Source organism: Mustela nivalis, assembly GCF_964662115.1.
Source record: "Mustela nivalis genome assembly, chromosome: 10".
Lineage (NCBI taxonomy): Eukaryota > Metazoa > Chordata > Mammalia > Carnivora > Mustelidae > Mustela > Mustela nivalis.
This window is the reverse complement of record NC_139029.1, coordinates 49,508,841-49,514,840: the sequence shown is the minus strand read 5'-3', so window position 1 is coordinate 49,514,840 and position 6,000 is coordinate 49,508,841. Positions and strand designations below refer to the sequence as shown.

Here is a 6,000-nt window from a genome sequence, read left to right as displayed (position 1 = left end):
ACACAGCTTCACACATGGGCTTCTGTGCTGACAGATCTTATGTGGGAGATGAAGCATATAATACCTAAAGGGTAGATGAACAAGGGAAATTCTAATTTCTTATTTTTTATGAGGAAATCCACTAATGTATTTTTATAACCCAATGGTGGATTCATAGGACTCCCTGGCCAAGCAAAAACTGGAAGTCCTGTCTCTTGACCCCTTTACAGTATGTCACTCTTAGGGCTTCAAGTAGCAACACCAATATTCCAGAATGTCTACCAAGGTCAGAATGTGACCAACCTTTTCTTTTTTATATCAGTCATACTAGGCTAGATTGTACTGTAGTAACAAATAAACCTCAAATGTCAGTGGCTTAGAACAATAAAAGTTTATTTCTTACTCATGCCGCCTGCTCTTCATGGGTCTTCTGCTCCTACTGGGCTCACAAGGAGATGTGGGCTGAGAGAACCTCCCACACCTGGAATGTTGATGGTCACTCTCTGTGCAGGAGAAGGAATCACTCACTGGTTCTTAAAGGTTTCTGTCTGCGAGTGGTATCTGTCGCTTTTGATCATAATTCATTTTTTAAAACAAATCACATAGACCCAGTTAACTTCTTGTGAGTGGGGAATTTGCCTACAATGAGAAGAAACTGAAGTATTGGTAAATAGTATTAATAGCTCCAACATTGAATCCTTCAATCATACTCAAAAGTGTTGAAGAGCAGATAAAATTGTTGTTCACTTAACAAAAGAAATCAGGATGATTTCAAGCAGGTGATTATCCACCAGAATATTTACTTTGGCTATTGTTTGTCTATTGGTCAATCTTTCTTACATATCCCTGAGCTTTTGAGGGCAGTCATTGGTCTTATTTATCTTTGATTACTTTATGCCTGATACAGTGCTAGGAGCATGTACATCAGTTTACTTGGGTTGTAATAACAAAATATCATAGACTGGATAACTTAAATGACAGAAACTAATTTTCTCATGCTTCTGGAAGCTAGAAGTCCACAGTCAAGGTGCTAACATGGTCAGTTTCTGGCAAGAGCTCTCTTCCTGATTTACACACAGTTGTCTTCTCACATGGCCTTTCCTTGATGTCTGTGCATGGAGAGAGAAAGAAAGTGAGAGAGAATAAGCTCTGGTGTCTCTTTTTAGAAGTATACTAATCTTATAGACTTATACTAATCTTATCAGTGGGGGGCCCACCCTTATAATCTCATTTAACCTTTACTCTAAATACAGCCACACAGAGGTTAAGGCTTCAAAATATGAATTTTAGGAGGATACAAACATTCAACATATGAATTTTAGGAGGATACAAACATTCATGCTGTCCATAATAGCATGGTAGGCTTCAGTGTTTTTGGAATGAATTGAATGATGAATAAATGATTCCAATTAACCAATAGTCTTTGCTTAGTGAGCACGTGCCACTTTTTTTCATCTTCCTTTCCCCATTCTTCCTCTCTTGCAGTCTTTCAGTGAGGCCCTCTCATTCTTCAAGACCCAGCTAGCACACTGCTCCTTAAGGAAAATTCTCTGATCTAAACACCCTTGTGCACCTTCCCAGGCCTGAACCAGCTGTTTCCTCTTCTCTTCTTCTGGAACACCTGACATCTTTCTCAGGTAGTATTCTCCACAGAATTATAATTTTTTACACACAAGACCATCTCCCACACTGTGAGCCCCCACAGAGCAGACCTGGTAGGTGTCAGGTGCCTGGCACCAGCCATGGGGTCTGACTCATGTTGGTACTCAAAGTGTGTTGTTCAAATAAATAAATGGATTAATAGGTCTTTTAGACTATATCCCTTTTTGACATGTTAGTCTTCTACTGTGTGTGTGTACTCCTACATTGGATATGTAATTTACCCATTAGACTGGGGCTGTCAGTAACTGTAAGGGGATCAGAATACTTGTCATGCTTGTCATTAAAGCACATTCAGACCCATACAGTGGAGGCAGCTAGTCTCATCTCATTTTAGCTTGATACATTCTCAGCTAAGATGCCCATCTGACACCTGCAGGCTTGATGCTGTCTCTTTAAAATCTAAGCAGTCCTCAGATGTCAGGGAACACACCTATTTACCACTGTATCCCCAGAGCCTGGCATGAGGCATCGCATGTAGTAACCTAAAGTTTGTTGAATGATTTAATTAATCCACCGACTCCCCAGAAAGATCTTGGAGCATCATTTCTATGCCTTTATGTGGCTGGAACAAGAGGGTATTACGCTAAGCAATGCAAGTCAATCAAAGAAAGACGAGTATTGTATGATCTCATTGATATGTGGAATTTGAAAAACAAGGCAGTAGATCATAGGAGGAAAGAGGAAAAAAGGAAAAAAGATGAAACCAGAGAGGGAGACAAAACCATAAGAGACTCTGAGTCTTAGGAAACAATCTAAGGATTGCTGAAGGGCAGGGGGTAGAGCGATGTGGCAACTGGGTGATGGGCATTGGGGAGGATATGTGTTGTACTGGTATTATGCACTGGGTATTACATGAGACTGATGAATCACAGATCCGTACCTCTGAAACCAATAGTACATTATATGTTAGTTAACTGAATTTAAATTAAAAATAAATAAAATTTTAAAAGATTCTATACCTTTAAAGAGGAAAAGATCAAGGTATAAAATCTGCGACTTAGAAGATACTCGTGTTACATGTGCTTGGACTGATTTCAAACTGTGTTATTCCAAAACCTCTGAGGGGCCATGACTATTTCTCCTCCTTATGAAGATCTCTGGGAATGGAGAGCCTGCCGCATCTCACTCAGCCTGCAGCAGCATCCCTGCTGTGGACACGGGCTTCCAGCTCCTCGAGCACAGGGCCTGAGTCTCTCCTCTTTACATCGCCAGCAGAGTAGGCTCACAGCTCTGTCAAAGGAACACACGTATGGCTGCGAAGATGGTGGCCTTACTTTTGTCCAGAAGGTGCCAGGGACAGAGCAACTCCCTATGATAGTAGAAACTCCATGCATACTTGCAGTAAGGAATGAAATTGTGGGGTTATGCGTGTTAGGATACACCTGTTCTATACAGGAAGCAGGAGCCAGAAGGAGGTGGGGCGGCCATCCACCGGCTTTTCGTCTCTGCCTCTGCAAACGCATCTAATTACCTCACCTCCATCCGCGGGCCCTTGGCAGAGGCCACGCGTTGGGTCTGCGCGGTCCTGGCAGCCGCAGTGTGGAGGGTGAACCCGATGGCCTCTTCAGTCTATTTAGCAGGCTCTGAGATGTGTAAGTACATTATCTGCAAGGCTGGTAAAGAGCGCTTGGGGAGGATTTGTGGGTCTGTGGGAAGGACAAAGAAAAATGTTTTCTAATAAATTATTCACCATCTCACAATCCCTTTTGGGCAGATTGTTGCTCAGTTTGCCCCGCGCAGCTCGGTGCCTCTTCCCTCCGCGTTCAGATGCGCTGTTTCTCACCTCCAGAGAGCAGCAGAGATCTCGGGCAGGCTGCTGCGGCTAATGGTGGCAATTAATAACTTGTCATAATCCCGAGGATGAAAGGGAAGGCGCCCCATCAGCAGGCGGGTCATGGCGCTGCTCGGAAGCAAATGAGGTGCAGGTGTGGCCTTGGCTAAGCGCGGCTCTCAACACCCGGCGCGCCGTGGTGCCAAGACCCAGACCCCGCTGGGGTTCGCGGGCGCGCACCGCCCCAGGCCCTCCCCGCCCCCCCACACTGCTCACCCCGCTGCAGAGAAATCCCCGGAACGTATCAATAAATCAGAGCACACGGCCCAGAACCTTCCAAACAGTTAATTGCACTCTGTACACTGTTAACTCTGCCAGGCCCAACTCGCCTGGGTTCCCCCCCACCACCCCCGCTCCCCCAGACTTGGTTAAGAATCGCGCACCTTAAACTCTCCCCTCCACTCCTGTGTACCCCACCCCCGATCCCCATTCTACTCCGTGCAGGGCGCGGCAACCTTTAAAAGGGAACTTGGTAAATAGCAAGCGTGCTGAGTCTGATCTGATCTGCGCTCAGGTCCCCCGTGGAGCTGGAGGACACGAAACCCTTGTTAGGGTTTTAAGAAATCGCAAAACACAGAATCACTTATTTCCCGACAGCTCCAACCCAGTTGCCTTTCCTCTTGTTTCCATTCTTGTGGGTCAGTTCTGCTTGAAATGAACCAAGTTTACAAATCTCTTCTGGTTTGTACACTCCTATTATGCATACGAGGTGATGCATTTGTAACTGTCACACAAGTCCGGGTGATACAGCGCTCTCATCTGACCCTATTCATTTAAATGGGTGCGTCTTGATGACATTGATTCATGTTATAAGTTATATCCATGCATTATAATCTTTATGTGTCACCATACTGGTTATATCTACTACAATGCAGGGTGGAGGGGGCGGTGTGTGTGTGTGTGTGTGTGTAGACAGAAAATGATGGTGAGCAGGATTTGAGAGTGCTTTGAACAATATGAAGTCCATATAAACTCCAAAGCTTCCTAGATAAGTTTATTATGTGTCCCTATCTTGAGAGAAGGGAATTTACATGCGGAACAGTCCTAGGTGAGGTGTCTTTTGCTGTAAATATTCTGCTGACTAACTTCTTAATATTTAGAGTATGTGTGCTTCAAATGCATATCGCAGCAAACTAAAGGGGTAAGTAAACATGATTATGCATGCATGTAAGTCTTTATCAAGGTGGGGTTAATAATGTTTTAAAGCAGAACTATTTCTCATGAAAATAGCTGCTCTTAATAGCCTCTGTCTCTTTATTGTGCTTCTTACTGAAACATAAATCACTAATATGTTTTCAGCAGCAAAGTACTCTCTTTTTCCATTGTATTCACAGATTTAGTGGCATTTCAAATAGATAAACACAAGCAACATCTATCAACACTACAAAAAGGGCGCCTTAATCAAAGCTCCAGGTCCCGGGTCTCAGCATCTCCATTTACCTTGAGATAAATCCATTGGTGTGACCACCACTGCACAGGGTGACAAATCACCCCAGCCGGCCGAGCAGCGCAAGGGCTTATTGGCCTTCCTTTAAGTGGTCTTACCCTTCAATGAAAAGGATGGGGCTTGTCAAGCAGGACCAGATTAAAGTTAGACAAAAAGAAATGATCTGTTATTAGAAAACTCCGATTGAGAATCACAAAACAGGAAAGAAATATGAATAAAAATTTCCAGGGGGAAGACCATCTGATCCCAACAGAAATTAACTCCCATTATGGGCGTGAGGTAATAGATGGCCTGCAGTTGGAGCTAATGAGGATTTCAGATTAAGGAGGTGTGGGGCTTGGCGGGGGGTGTTAGCAGCTGCTGTGGGCATCCGAATGCTAAGTTCAGGAGAGACGTGGGCTCCTGGCTTCCTGGGCTAAAAGGTGGTGTGTAGGTAGGGGGTGGAAATTACAAGCTCTTGGAAGTGAGTGCTTACTCATGATTGCATAGTACTTCAAAGAATAACACTGGTAGGAATCTCATGGGGCGGATTGATTTCCCTGTGTCTGAGACAAGGGAAAGTTGAAGGCTATATATGACTTGCCCAAAGTCACACAGCTAATATTCAGGCCGAGATAATCTGTCTGTTTCCAGTTCACTGGGACTCCATTATTTGGCCTAATCCTGAGAGATGACCTTGTTCTGCCTCTGGATTTAAGGATCTTACCTTGCCAGTTAACTGCAAAGAGAGAAGAGAATGGTACACTATAGTTAGTCTTCTTAGTGTAGTCTTGCTTGAGTTAAAGCCTAATGCTTATACAAATAGTAATAGCTAATGCTTTCAGGTTCTTACTGGGTGCCAGTCTCTGTCTTTGCATTATCTCATTTAATCCACAGGTAGCTACAAACAGAAAAAGATACTGAGACTTCAGTATTTTTTTAATTTTTTTTTTTTTTAACAGAGGAAGATACTGAGACTTAAAGAACATAAGCAGCCTGCCCAAGGTTGAATAATACTGAAGGAGTTTGTTTTTGAATAAAGCAAACTACCATAAGAGTGATGCTTATAACTACTAACCAACACTGCTAGGCAAAGACTTAC

General features: G+C 43.6%; 1 long non-coding RNA gene across 3 annotated transcripts in view; it reads right to left on the bottom strand.

Moving 5' to 3' along the window:
• Positions 1-632: 632 nt before the first annotated feature.
• The window catches only part of LOC309842894, a 28,627-nt gene continuing 23,259 nt past the window's right edge, over positions 633-6,000 (bottom strand). For 2 of the 3 annotated variants that reach the window (XR_014299834.1, XR_014299835.1), the window contains exons 4-5: positions 3,118-3,287; positions 633-1,088 (exon numbers count right to left, since the gene is read on the bottom strand). This is a non-coding gene — a long non-coding RNA (uncharacterized lncRNA). Of the gene's footprint in view, positions 1,089-3,112; positions 3,288-6,000 lie in introns of all 3 variants that reach the window. The other variant, XR_014299833.1, reaches the window with a different exon arrangement.